Below are 14,111 nucleotides of genomic sequence, written 5' to 3'. Positions count from 1 at the left end.
TTTGTAACAATTTCTTCAATGATTTTTGCCTATTTTCCTATTCACAATTTTTCTGCAGATAGATGATGAAATTCTCAGATGTGTATCAGAGTAGCAGCAGTGTTAGTCTGTATTCGCAAAAAGAAAAGGAGTACTTGTGGCACCTTAGAGACTAATAAATTTGTTAGTCTCTAAGGTGCCACAAGTACTCCTTTTCTTTTTTCAGATGTGTATGTTAGCTGGAATCTCATTCACAAGTGTCTTCAGCAAACAAGTCTCAACCTGCAGATTGCAGATGAAATGTGCATTGCAAAGATTCAAAAGGAGTACAATTTACCCCCCCCCCAAAGTTTAGGCATCACCTATGTGAAGGAAAATTAACCCTTTAGCACAAGGCTTATACATCGATGTCCCTCTTCAGCCCTGCATAAAGGTGAATTTCACACATTAAATGCCTACATAAACACCTGATCAAAAATTTTCAGCTGAATTTCTCCCTCTTCCCCCATCAGAAAATACGGTTATGTTGAAATTAACATCTTCCATGGGAAGATGTCAGTTCAAGATGTGATTTTTTTATTTTCTGATAGGGAAAATCAAAACGAAAGAATTCATTTTGAATCATCATTTCAAGATTAAATGAATTTTTCATTTTGATATGATGATTCAAACTGAAAAAAAATTCATTTTCAAAGGCTGATTTGACTCAAATTTAGCTGCAACTTAATATGTAGTTTTGCTTCAGTTTTTGGAAACAGAAAAATTTTGGGGAGGGTTATTCTCAATTTTGGGGTTTTCAGGGTTATTCCCCCCTTTGTCCCTCTATTTTATCCCAACCTCATTTCCCCCCAACTGTAATAAGGAGTAAAGGGTAAGAATGTGTGTGAAAATGGGGGAAAGTTAATTTTTCACACCTTTTCTTTTTTACTATTTTCCACCTGGAAAAAAATTGGAAAACACTAAGAAAGTAGCTTTCCTGCTACTTTTCATGCTCTTAACTATTTTCAAATTTTTCCAATGGAAAAAAGGGTGACAAATAAAAAAGGAAAAGAAAGCAGGAAAATATACCCCCCAAATTTGAAATGGAAATAAAAATCTTTCTATTTCCATAAACAGGAGTTTAAGTCAAAATTAAATGGAAATTTTCATTTTGATTTTAAGTGTAAATTCCTGTGGAAAACCCAAAATGTTTTTATTTTAAATAAATTTGAAAGGTGATTTTTCCTGAAGAAAACTGTTTAGTTTTCTAGTTACATAGTCAAATCATGTTTATCCTTTCTGATCCCTTATTGGTTAGTTCAGAGTACATTATTAATGACAAAATCCTAAGTAATTCACAATTTGCTCTGTTATTGGATAGTTAGATACACTTGGGGTGGATACTTGAAAATTCAAGTGAAACGCTCATTTTGTAACTATTCGAGCTAGCAAAGCTTTAACATTTTAATGTTTGATCATAATTCATAATAAAGGGACATTCATAAATAGTTTATAAAACTTAAATAATTAATAGATCCGATAAGCATATTAGACATATGAGTAGCATGTGTTAGAGATGGTTATAAGTACATTAGTCACTCTTTGTATTATAAGCAATCTATTGAGCTAGAGTGAGCAAATGTTTGTATTAAAAGGTGAAATCGAAATGTTCTTTCAAAGTCATTAATAATTTTCAGTGCTAGTCACGTGGAGCATGTCCAGACCAAAAGAATTGCTTACTTTTTTTCTTGTGGTCCACTCTGCGTCAGTGACACCTGAATTATTGGTTTGCCCTACTTATCATCTAGAAATGCTGGAAACACACATTTTCGGTATTTATACCCTGAGGTTATGGCACTGCCTTTTTATGGACCGTCTGAAAGCTGGATCTGTTACAGTTTTCAAGTCAACACTGAAAAGGTTCGTGTTCAGTTGTGCAGTTCAAGTAGTTTAAGACCAAAATTCAGCTTTGGTTCAAAATAAATGTTTTGAAAACCCCTGTATTAATAGCAATGTTCTCACAAGGCAAAAAGAACCCAAAACAAACCACTTCATTGAAAACAGGATATTTTTGCCTTAACTTTCCCTGGCAGTGTTTGCAACCAACTTAAACAGTGTGGTGCTAGCTATGCCAAATGCACAGTGAAATCGACGAAAAACTGACATCCTCTTTTCATTATACAAAAGAGTGAAAAGCAAAAATTAAACCAACAGACTAAAAGGTCAATAATGAACTGGATATTTTAAATTTCTGTAGTTAGAGTAATGCAAGATCCTAGTAAGGAAATGGGCCAGATATTCAGACGGTGTAACAATCCAGCTCCATTGATTTCCATAGAGTTATGTCAGTTTACATCAGCTGGGGCTCTGGCCCCAGAAGTATTTAAACAACTCATTCTGTAAATGTCTGAGGAGACCTCTGAAACCTGGAATATTTGGAGTTCTACAAACCACTGGAAGTTAGGAGCTTAAATATCTTTGTGGATCTGGGCCCAGGTGAACAAAATTCACTTTTGATATGAATTTCAGAGTTGGAGAGTTAATACAAATGTTAGGTGATCTGAAATCCAGTTAACCAGGGTTTGGATAAGGTTTTACCTTATATGGGTTTGAATGTTACAGTGTCCCTTTCAATTGGGTTTGAAATGCAGATCAGTTTGGCCTTTTATTTCTTCAGGTGAATGGTGTATTTATGCATTATGTGATATTATTATTATTATATCTTTATTGAGGCTGATTCTCATTTACACTAAGGCAACTTTATACTGCTCTTGCCGCATAAAGAGGCCTTAAAGTGAGTGAAGAGCAACCTTAGTGTAAATAGGAATGAGGCCCATTAGTTGTGATCACTACATTTCTTCTGGTGTCTGGGAGCAACTATAAAACAGATTGTTGTCTTGATGTCTCTCTTTCAGAACCTGAAACCAACATGAGCTCAAAGAGCTACCTAGACTGAGGGCGCTGGTGAACTAATGCCAGTCACTGGAATTTGGATTCTGTTTGCAAAGAGCAGTCTGAGACCAGATCCTCAGCCGGTATAAATTAGCGCAGCTCTATTAAAGTCAATGGAGATATAGGGTGTACCCCAGCTGGGGATCTGGCATGAGATTTAGGTTTGATGATGCTTTCAGTGCTTCTCTGAAATGGGGATGTAATAGATGTTGGTCCTAACAGAAGTGTGTGCAGTTTTTATGCTTGGAAGAATTTGATTTTTATTGGTAAATGTCAGTAAACATTGATTTCACTGAACACACTCACACACCCACAAACACACACACACCCTGATGAAAAAATATTTTAATTGATAATAACAAATGGGCAGATAAGCAAAGTAAGAAAAATGCTGCTTGAAAACATATTAAGGGCGTATTTCATTTGTACATGGTGACAGAAAGACAAGGTGGGGAAGGTAATATTTTTTATTAGACCAACTTCTGTTGGTGAAAGAGACAAATATTTGCACTGTAAAAAAAGAAGAAATAGTATTTTTCAACTCACCTCATACAAGTACCGTAGTGCAATCTCCATTGTGAAAGTGCTACTTACAAATGTAGAATTATTTTTGTTACATAACTGCACTCAAAAACAAAACAATGTAAAACTTCAGCGCCTACAAGTCCACTCAGTCCTACTTCTTGTTTGGCCAATCGCTAAGAGAAACAAGTTTGTTTACATTTACAGGAGATAATGTTGCCTACTTCTTATTTACAATGCCACCTGAATGTGAGAACAAGCAGTCGCATGGCACTGTTGTAAAATAAATTCAGAAATGTGTATTCTGTGTTGTAATTGAAATCAATATATTTGAAAATGTAGAAAAACATTCACAAATATTTATAATAAATTTGAATTGGTATTCTATTATTGTTTAACAGTGCAATTAATTGCGACTATTTTTTTAAGCTAGTTAATTTGTTTTGCATTAATCATGTGAGTTAACTGTGATTAATTGACAACCCTATTATAAAACTTTAGCTTTTTGAATCTCAACATCTATTGCCATAAATAATTATTGTGTGACCCCCCCATTACCTGACTGCCCCATAATTTTCTGCAAGTGTGAACATTTTTAATTGACGTCAGAAAAAATGCTTAGAAATGAACATCGACGTTCTCTGTCAAAACTATAAACAAAAAATGGAATTCTGCCACAACTAAATATTGTGTGTTGTTAGTATTTTTTATTATTTGTAATATCCATCTGATTCAGCATTTAACTCCTGATTTACACTACTGTGAATGAGAGACGAATCAGCCCCATGATCAAAGTTAGGATTGGGGTTAAGATTAGGATTACAATTAGATGACTGTTATGCAGATAGCAAGACAAACGTTACCTGACTGTATCGGTGTCTGTATGGGATCAACAGCTATTAAATCATCATCCAATAAAATGTACTAACAGGTACAGATCAGAGCATGGCCCGGGGAGGGAGAGTTTGCCTCCTATGTTATCAATAAGGTCTCAGCCTCTGTCCTCCAAGCACCTGACAGACTGGGATCTTTCTAAAACTTTGCCACAAAGAAGCGCCACAATTTCAAGGGTTTGGGAAATTTTTTGCCAACCATCCATCCTATCTCATCCACCAATCCCACCCTATCTCATCTATCTCATTTAATGAGACAAGGTGAGGGAGGTAGCTCTTCTTGTAAGCTCAAAAACTTGTCTCTCTCAACTACAGAAGTTGGTCCAATGAAAGGTATTACCTCACCCACCTTGTCTCTCTAATATCTTGGGACCATCATGGCTACAACATCACTGCATATCCCATTTAATCTCATTCATCCTTCCACCCACCCTCAGCCTATCCAGCAATTCATCCACCCATTCATCCATTCCACCCCATTTCATTTCATCCACCCATCCCTTCCCAGTCCAGCTGATCATTCCATTTGATCTCATCTGTCCATCCATCCATCCTACCTATTCACCCCTTTCTTTCTTTCTTTCTTTCTTTCTTTCTTTCTTTCTTTCTTTCTTTCTTTCTTTCTTTCTTTCTTTCTTTCTTTCTTTCTTTCTTTCTTTCTTTCTTCACTGTAGGCTGCTTCGGCTTTGTTGCTATTCTGGTGTTTCCTCTAGCTCTGCGGTATAGGGCAAAATCTCCTTTGTTCTGGGGCTGCCAGACCCTCTCCGAGTTGGTAAACAGCTGAAGGATGTGGCAGAGAGTGAATTTTCCACTAAGGCTGGTTTGAACTAGTCCCATCAAAGTAGGTCTCCCTCACTCCCCCACCCCAACACCACGTCACCTCTTCCCTCCCCCCTCTTGCAGTCTGCAAAGCAACCCCAGTGCTTCAAAACAGCTGGATGGGGAGAAGGGTCTAAGCAAGAGGAAATGAACTCCGCTCCCAGCACACACAACAGGGGAATGGTACCACCAGGGCAGGAAATGGAAACCCACAGATGGAGCTGATAAAAGAGCTGAGGGCATGGAGAGGGGAGATCCATATCAGGGCTTAGGTTTCCAGTGGAAACAGCTCCCCTGGCGTACTGCAGTGTGATGTATTCTGCTGGGTGTGTAGTGTCATGTGCTCAGGTGCCATGGTGATGGGGCTGATGGAGAATTGTGGACAGAGAGCAAGCTGGTCATTGATTCTAATGCACTGCGTGGTGCTTTGCTGTATTGCATTTGGCTGCAGTGCATGTACCTCCTCAAGGTGAATGCATGTTGCTATCACGGGGCATTGCGTGCCACCTGCTGTAGTTAAGGCTGCACAACAATTTCCTTTCTAACCCCTAATTGATCCTAACTACTCCTGTACAGTAGATGTCTTCACTGAGGGCCCCACTGGCGTCAAGGGGCGTTAGCTTATATGCTTATAAAGGGAGCAGCAAGTGACGCCCGTCCCTTTAACAGAAGGGGAGCAGAGAAAGGTAGACCTTGATCCAATGTCTGGAACCCGAAGCTAGACAAATTCAGACTGTGATTAAGGAATAGATTTTTAAGTGGGAGTAATTAGCCACTGGAACAATTCGCCAAGGGTCAGAATGGATTCTCCATTACTGACAATTTCTAAATGTCTAACAAATTTATTTGAGCATAAGCTTTCATGAGCTACAGCTCACTTTATCGGATGCTGTAGCTTACGAAAGCTTATGCTCAAATAAATTTGTTAGTCTCTAAGGTGCCACAAGTACTCCTTTTCTTTTTGTGAATACAGACTAACACGGCTGCTACTCTGAAACCTGTCAATTTCTAAATGAAAATTGGATGTTTGTCTAAAAGATCTGCTCTAGGGATTATTTTGGGGAAGGTCTGTGCTATACGGGAGGTCAGACTAGATAATCACAATAGTCCCTTCTGGCCTTAGAATCTACGCAACTCCACATCTGCCTAGTGTCAGCTGCATGGAAATTGATGGTAGAAGCACAAGTTGCAGGAGGGAAGACTTTTGGAGGAGACACCAGGAAGTTGTGTCTGCGTGCACATGGTTGGAATGCTCCCTGCTGTTGCAACGTTTCTGGAAATAGTTCTCTTAATAAAGAATTTCTTTAGTTTTAGAAACAATGAGTCCTCTCCTGTTATAATCCATTATACATGAAACACCTGGGACGGCTTTGCTCAGGAGATCACGGACCTGGGTTGGTGATCTTTCTCCATTCTTCCTCATAAGACCTAGTACTGGAGTTCTCGGGATTGGGACCACCCCACTAGGGTTGTCAACTTTCTAGTCACACAAAACTGAACATCCTAGTCCTGCCCCTTCCCCTGAGGTCCTGCTGCTTTCCAGAGGCATGGCCCCCGCTCACTACATTCCCCCTCTCTTGGTAGCTCGCTCTCCCCCATCCTCATTCACTTTCACTGGATTGGGGTACAGGGTGGGGTATGGGAGGGCGTGAGGGCTCTAGCTGGGACTTTGGGGTGGGGCCAGAAATGAGGGGTTCAGGGTTTGGGAGGGGGCTCTGGGCTGGGGCAGGGAATTGGGTTGCAGGAGGGGGTGAGGGCCCTGGCTGGGGGTGCGGATGCTGGGGCAGGGCTGGGGATGAGGGGTTAGGGGTGCAGGATGGGGCTCCAGGCTGTGGGGTGGAGCTGAGGGATTTGGAGTGCGGGAGGGGGCTGCGGGTTGAGGCAGGAGGTTGGGGTGTTAGACAAGCTGAGGGCTCTGGGCTCGGGGTGCTGGCTCTGGGGTGGGGCTGGGGATATGGGGTTTGGGGTGCAAGAGGGTGCTCCAGGTTGAGGGGGTTCAGGGCTGGGGCAGAGGGTTGGGGCTCAGGGTTGGGGCATGAGCTTTCCTCAGGAGGCTTCCGGTCAGCAGCGCAGTATGGGGGATAAGGCGAGGCTGCCTATTTGTCCTGGCACCGCGCTGTGCGTACCCCAGAAGCAGCCAGCAGGTCTGGGTCCTAGGCGGAGGGGCCAGGAGGCTCCACGTGCCGCTCTTGCCCGCGGGCACCCTAACTCCACACAATGTGAGAAATAGTCTGTGATCCTGGAAATACAGACCATGCTCTAATGTGGCAGATGCACGGGGGGGCGGTCAGAGTTAAGGTTACACACTCGACCTTAATGTTGGCATAGCTTTGCCATGTAATGCAATTTTTTGTACTGGGTCCTGTATTACAGGGCACTGTCTTGTAGATCAGTGCGTTTGATGGTGTATATGAAAAAACATATACACCATCTGCCATGGATTAGAACACTAGAATGTGGCGCAGTAGAACACATTCCTGTGCAACGTATCTTTTCAATGCATTGGTTTGCACTATGCTGCAGTGTATTGTGATGCTTTTGATCATAATCCATTATAATGCAGTACGCTGGGTGGTGTTAACGTGTATTGTGGCAGGCTGTAGTGCACTGCATTGTATTGCAATTCTGCTTTCTTCCCCTGCTAGTAAAGGCTGGAAAGGAATGAGATTAGGTTGCTACAGCTGGGCTGGAAGGATTTTAAACAGCATGGCTACAAGCAGAGGGCTGAGGCTGTACTGGCATATTTCTTACAGCCTCCGCAAGTATCAGGTCAATTGCTGGTCTTTTTACCGCCATGTCCTTCAACCCTGCTTGCGAGAGAGACACCATGGGGTTAAAGCACCGGCGGATGGGGGAGGGGGAATAGAGCTCATACCTAGCAGAGCAGCAGTGATAGGAGGTTAAGGTTATAACGCCAATCCAGGCTCAGCCTAGTGTGTGAAAGCATAAGAGGGATGTTGCTTTTTCTTAGCTTGGCCTGTAGATGGCAGGAATGGCCGAGGGAATTTCTGACTGTCATGCTTCTTCTGAGAGGCCTTGATCTTAATCCCTTTGAAGTTGATTGGACAGACTCCCATTGAGTTCAATGGGCTTTGGATCAGCCCCTAAATTGCTAACTCCACGAATGTGCAGCAAAATAACCTAGGAGCTGGGGAGAAGGGGACCCCTTCAGGGCAGGGTTAGTTCTGTAGAGTCATGGTAGAGCCAGAGCAATGCCAACCAGGGGGTTAACCCTTTGAAGCGCCAAGTACCCTCAATTCCCACGGATCCCAGGGAGAGAAGAGAGGGCTCAGCAGCTCATGCACCTTGTTAGTTTGGATCCTGGAGGTGCTAAGATGATCTGTCCACTGGTCAACATGGGAGTCTGGGTCTCCTTATTGCCCCTACTCGGGCCCAGAATCGACCAAGCTTCTGCATGGCACAGCACAGCACAGCTATTACACACGCTGGTCGGCGGGCAACAGTGAAAGGGGAAACCGCATCCTGTGACAGTTACACAATGACTGGGGAGAGAGGGGGGGCTTTGTGTGTCTATGTGGAGGGGGGTAGAGACAAGGTAAAAACCAGCAGTGCACATTTCATCGTCTCCTAAATTTTCAATGCATCGCTGGTAAAGTGACTCTGCTGTCCGATGGCCTATGTTTTCGCCTGTAATACCGCACCTATGCATTCCATTTAATAAAGGGAAAGGCTAGAAATGGATCTGTGTGTTGGCAATGAGTTCTTGTTTGTTGAATTGGGACCCATCTTCTGGTTCCTTGCCATTTTAAACTCATTTTGGTATTTCATTTCCATGGGGTGGGGGGATGGAATTTGAGGAAAAAGAAAACCATGGCTAAATGCTTGGGAACAACCTGAATGCTACCAAATCAATTTAGCAACAGTCCACCCTGAACAGAATCCTTCTGTCCTTAACCAGGGTATCCTTAACTCAGGCAACCTTTGCTGTGCACATCCTTGGTCAGATCTCTGGTGTTGGCTGAGCTATTCACAGCACTACTGGGTGGGTGGTGAGAAAAGGTGGCTCTAAGCCATCTTTCTGCTCCAGTGATCCTGGGACCAGCTGCTCATGGTGGGGGGTTGTTTAAGCCCCTTGTGTAGCTTGGAGCAGCCTAAGGGCTACTCTAAATGACACCAGTAAGCAGGGCTGTCCCTATGGAGGTGCGGGGCCGAGGACATAGGTGCTGAGTTTCTATCTGCCGGGGGGTGCTTTGAATTTAACATAATTTGTTGTGTTAGGCACTAGTTGCATTTCATCCTTATTCATCTTTATTTTTCATTTTTATATTTCTGACTTTTATGCCTCATTACTTGTATTCACTTAAAATCTCTCTTTGTAGTTAATAAACTTGTTTTATTGTTTTATCTAATCCAGTGTGTTTAAATTGCAGTGTTTGGGAAACTACATTTAGTGTAAGAAGATGTGTGCATATTATTTCTATTAAAGCAATAATGAACCTTATCTAAACTTGTATTGTCCAGGAGAGGGTTGAGAAGTACAGGACATATAACTGGGGGGAAATCTAAGACTGGGAATGAGTTGGGGGTCGCCCTGCAGTATAACCCAGGCTGGTAAGAGCCAAGGTGTGACTGGCTGGCTGCAGCAGACATAAAACCATAGCTAGAAGTGACTTGCATGAGGGAGGCTGTTTGTGAGCAGTCCAAGATGGGGGCTACTGCGGCAAAGCATTGTAAAGGGCACCCCAGGCTAGAGGGCAAGGGTGACACCACTACTTATTACTCTGGATTGTATCCTGGTATGTCACACTGGTCAAAAGATCTAATGCGCTGGTTTTCTTGCTGCGCTCATGTTGGCGTATGCTCAGTGGTCTTAACTATTTGCTGCGCATGTCACGGCTGGGGGCACGCCACGGCCCAGCCAGCACCTGGGTCTCACTCTGTGTGTGTGCAGCATGCCAGGCCTCTCGGCACTGGGGACCGGTTGGGAAATGGGACCCAGAGGGCGAGGTTTTCCCTGCTGGCGGAGAGGGTTATAGAACACAGGGACCCCTGAGAAGGGATGGTAGGGGGGCTCCCTCAAGGACTGAGGCTCTTGGGCGCGGATGGGTAGAGGGGTTCATGGACCAGAAGGGTCAGACTGCTGGGGGGCAGAGCCTAAGAGGTCAGGCTGGGGAAGTGGGACAGAGCCAGTGGCCAGTTTTTCTGTGCCTCAGAGACGGCAACCCTGCCTTCCAAACACTACTTTCTCTCTAGCACTATCTCCTAGGTGCTTGTCTATCTTAGACCTCCCAAAATCTTAAAGGGCCACTCCCTGTCATGGGGGTGGAGCAACCCCTAGGCCCCACTACCCATATCACAAGATGTTTGTCAGCCTTTTTGCATTTTATTTTTTTAAACTGGCTGACTTTACACAGGAAATGCCGTTTCAACACAAAAAGAGTGAAACAAAACATTTCAACTCATTCAAAACAAAATTTCTGCAAAATCTCCGTTGAATTTGAAGAATAGTTTTGGACCCTGAAAAATGCATGTTTTGGCAGAAAAAAACTGTGTAAAAAACCCCACACCCAATTCTAGTTGTGTGGCTCATTGTTTCACATACATTGCTGTAGTTCATTCTGAATAGGAGAGATTCAAGATCCTGCCCACACATCAGCTGAACATACTCAACTGGTGGATAGCCCCTTTGGTTGACATTCAGCGTAAGTCCTACAAGCGAGAGACGTACTGTACGATATCAGTCTGCAGGGCCGTCCCTAGCTATTCTGGGGCCCTACAACCCCCCCCCCCCACGGGGAGGGCAGTCGTCTGCAGAGGGGCGGGGTTGGCTTGGGGGGGCAGGGGTGCACCGCCCCTCAACACTCACTGGCGGTGGGAAGTGCAGCGACCTGGCCCCAGCTGCGCTGCCGGTGAGTGCAAGACCGGCCCTGTTGCAGTCCTCAGGGGAGTGGGGTCAGAGCAGGGGCGGAAAGGGGTGGGGTGGGGGCGGGGCTAGGGTGGAGCAGGGGTGGGAAGAGGCAGGGCTGGGGCTGGAGGAGCATGCAGCTGCGCAGGGCACCAAGAAATTTGGTGCCAAGTTTCCTGGTGCCCTATGCAGCTGCGTACTTTGCGTATGGGTAGGGACGGCCCTGTCAGCCTGGCCCCACATGCGCACTCCCCTGGAGCCTGGGCTTTTTCTGCTAGATGACTTGACGTGCAGTTCTGTTGAGAAGCGATGATGTATTGTCAAGATCTATATCCCATGTGGCAGTGTGACGTTTTTGACATAAACTGTGACCGTATAGATCATTGTTGCAACCAGGGTCCTGTGGTTGCACCAGTTCTTATACAGAGGAGGCCAAGTGAGGTGTCTGTGGAAAAGTTGTAGTTTGCTGGTTATGATTATGCTGTCTGTATGTGTGTATCGTTTTTGAATTTGAAGTTATGAATATTGGCTATGTATTTGTTAGATTCTAAGTAGCCTCAGTGAAGCATTTGGTCAGCTTCTTGAGAAAGGACTATTCTCAGTAACTGCCCAATCAAAAAGAAAAGGAGTACTTGTGGCACCTTAGAGACTAACAAATTTATTAGAGCATAAGCTTTCGTGAGCTACAAAAGGTGCCACAAGTACTCCTTTTCTTTTTGCGAATACAGACTAACACGGCTGCTACTCTGAAACCTGCCCAATCAAGAAACACTTAACTGACAATGACAACTGACAATGGACTTTGGGAGACGCCAATCCACATCTGAGCTTTCCTCGGAACATTCAAACTAACATGTAAACAATGGTGATGTGTCTTCTTACATTTATTTTGCAAAAAGAAAAGGAGGACTTGTGGCACCTTAGAGACTAACAAATTTATTAGAGCATAAGCTTTCATGAGCTACAGCTCACTTCATCGGATGCATTCAGTGGAAAATACAGTGGGGAGATTTATATACACAGAGAACATGAAACAAAGGGTGTTACCATACACACTGTAACGAGAGTGATCAGGTAAGGTGAGCTATTACCAGCAGGAGAACAGGGGGTGCGGGGAGGGGGAGCCTTTTGTAGGGATAATCAAGGTGGGCCATTTCCAGCAGTTGACAAGAACATCTGAGGAACAGCAGGTAGGCAGGGGGGTGGGAGAAAGGTGTTCTTGTTCCAGCAGTTAACAAGAATATCAGAGGAACAGTGGGGGATGGGGTGGGAGGGAGAAATACCATGGGGAAATAGTTTTACTTTGTGTAATGACTCATCCATTCCCAGTCTCTATTCAAGCCTAAGTTAATTGTATCCAGTTTGCAAATTAATTCCAATTCAGCAGTCTCTCGTTGGAGTCTGTTTTTGAAGCTTTTTTGTTGAAGTATAGCCACTCTAAGATCTGTGATCGAGTGACCAGAGAGATTGAAGTGTTCTCCAACTGGTTTTTGAATGTTATAATTACACAAAGTAAAACTAAAAATGGTTCCCCCTCCCCCCACCCCCTGTTCTCCTGCTGGTAATAGCTCACCTTACCTGATCACTCTCATTACAGTGTGTATGGTAACACCCTTTGTTTCATGTTCTCTGTGTATATAAATCTCCCCACTGTATTTTCCACTGAATGCATCCGATGAAGTGAGCTGTAGCTCATGAAAGCTTATGCTCTAATAAATTTGTTAGTCTCTAAGGTGCCACAAGTACTCCTTTTCTTTTTGCGAATACAGACTAACACGGCTGCTACTCTGAAACCATTCATTTGTTAGTCTCTAAGGTGCCACAAGTACTCCTTTTCTTTTTGCGAATACAGACTAACACGGCTGCTACTCTGAAACCATTCATTTGTTAGTCTCTAAGGTGCCACAAGTACTTCTTTTCTTTTTGTGAATACAGACTAACATGGCTGCTACTCTAAAACCATTTATTTTGCAGAGACTCAACACTGAGAGGAAGGAAGACGGGAGTGAGCTCTGCAAACTGGGTTTGTATCTTGCTTGCAAACTTTCCCCGTTCTAGCAGATCTCCAAAGCTGCACATGTGGTAGCCTGGATATTGCCTGTGAAGGGATCATTCTTCCCTGAGGATGCTAAAGCAGTAGATCAAATCAGAGAACTTAGGAAAGGACTTAAGCATTTGTGCACCCAGGAGGAGTTCAACTGCTGTAGCTCAAACCACTGGGGAGAACTTAACAAGGCTCTTACTTAGAGGTGGCCAGATGCCAGCTCAGGTAATTGCAGCTCAGCCTTGTCTGGAGCTAACCCCAAGTGAAGAACACCCCTATTGCATCACCAGCCTCCCATGGTGCTATTAACACAGCCTGAGCCCCGTTTAGCTGGCAAGAGCTGGCAGCCGTTCCCCAGTGAATATCCCTACAATGTGTATAATGATGAGCAGGACTATTTAATCCTTAACTTTGATAGGCTGAGATCTCCCTCTGGCAGAGATAGCACGGCCAACCCCAAGAGTTCAGCACATCGTGAGGCAGGCTCCAAAAATAATCACAGCATTGGCTTAAAAATCATGAGATCTAAAAAGAAAATCTATAAAATGTTGGCTTCTTTTTCTTGGCCTTCTGCTTTCTGAACCTTTGGGATTCCTCTAAGGTTTTCCTCACACCCATGAGGGCCAGAGACCTACTTTTATTTGTAAAGAAAAGCTGAGATGCTCCCCAAAATCACATGAGACCAGGCGCTTGAAGGAAAACCTCACATATTGTGAGACTGAGGCTGAAGTCCTGAGAGTTGGCGACACTAGTGGGACTGCCCTGGCCTCCAGCACAGAGGGAAGCTGTGGGCTCTGGTGTTTATTCTAAGCTCAGTATTAACCGATGCACTTCAGAATGACCTTGTTGGTATCAGTCACTGCTGGATTCACTGTCAGGCAGGGGGCGATAAGGGAATTGGTGCTTGGGGGAGCTGAGGAGCCTCTTTCATGGTCTCTTTCAGGGTAACAGTCCCTCCTTTCTGTTACTGCCTAAAAGCTATTTTATGGATCAAGCCCTGTTCCCAATGGGATGTGGAGTTAGCCTGGAATGATTGGATGGCAAACAAGAGCATCTT

The sequence above is a fragment of the Dermochelys coriacea genome, chromosome 6 (assembly GCF_009764565.3).
Source record: "Dermochelys coriacea isolate rDerCor1 chromosome 6, rDerCor1.pri.v4, whole genome shotgun sequence".
NCBI classification, from domain to species: domain Eukaryota; kingdom Metazoa; phylum Chordata; order Testudines; family Dermochelyidae; genus Dermochelys; species Dermochelys coriacea.
Note: the sequence above shows the minus strand (reverse complement) of the source record.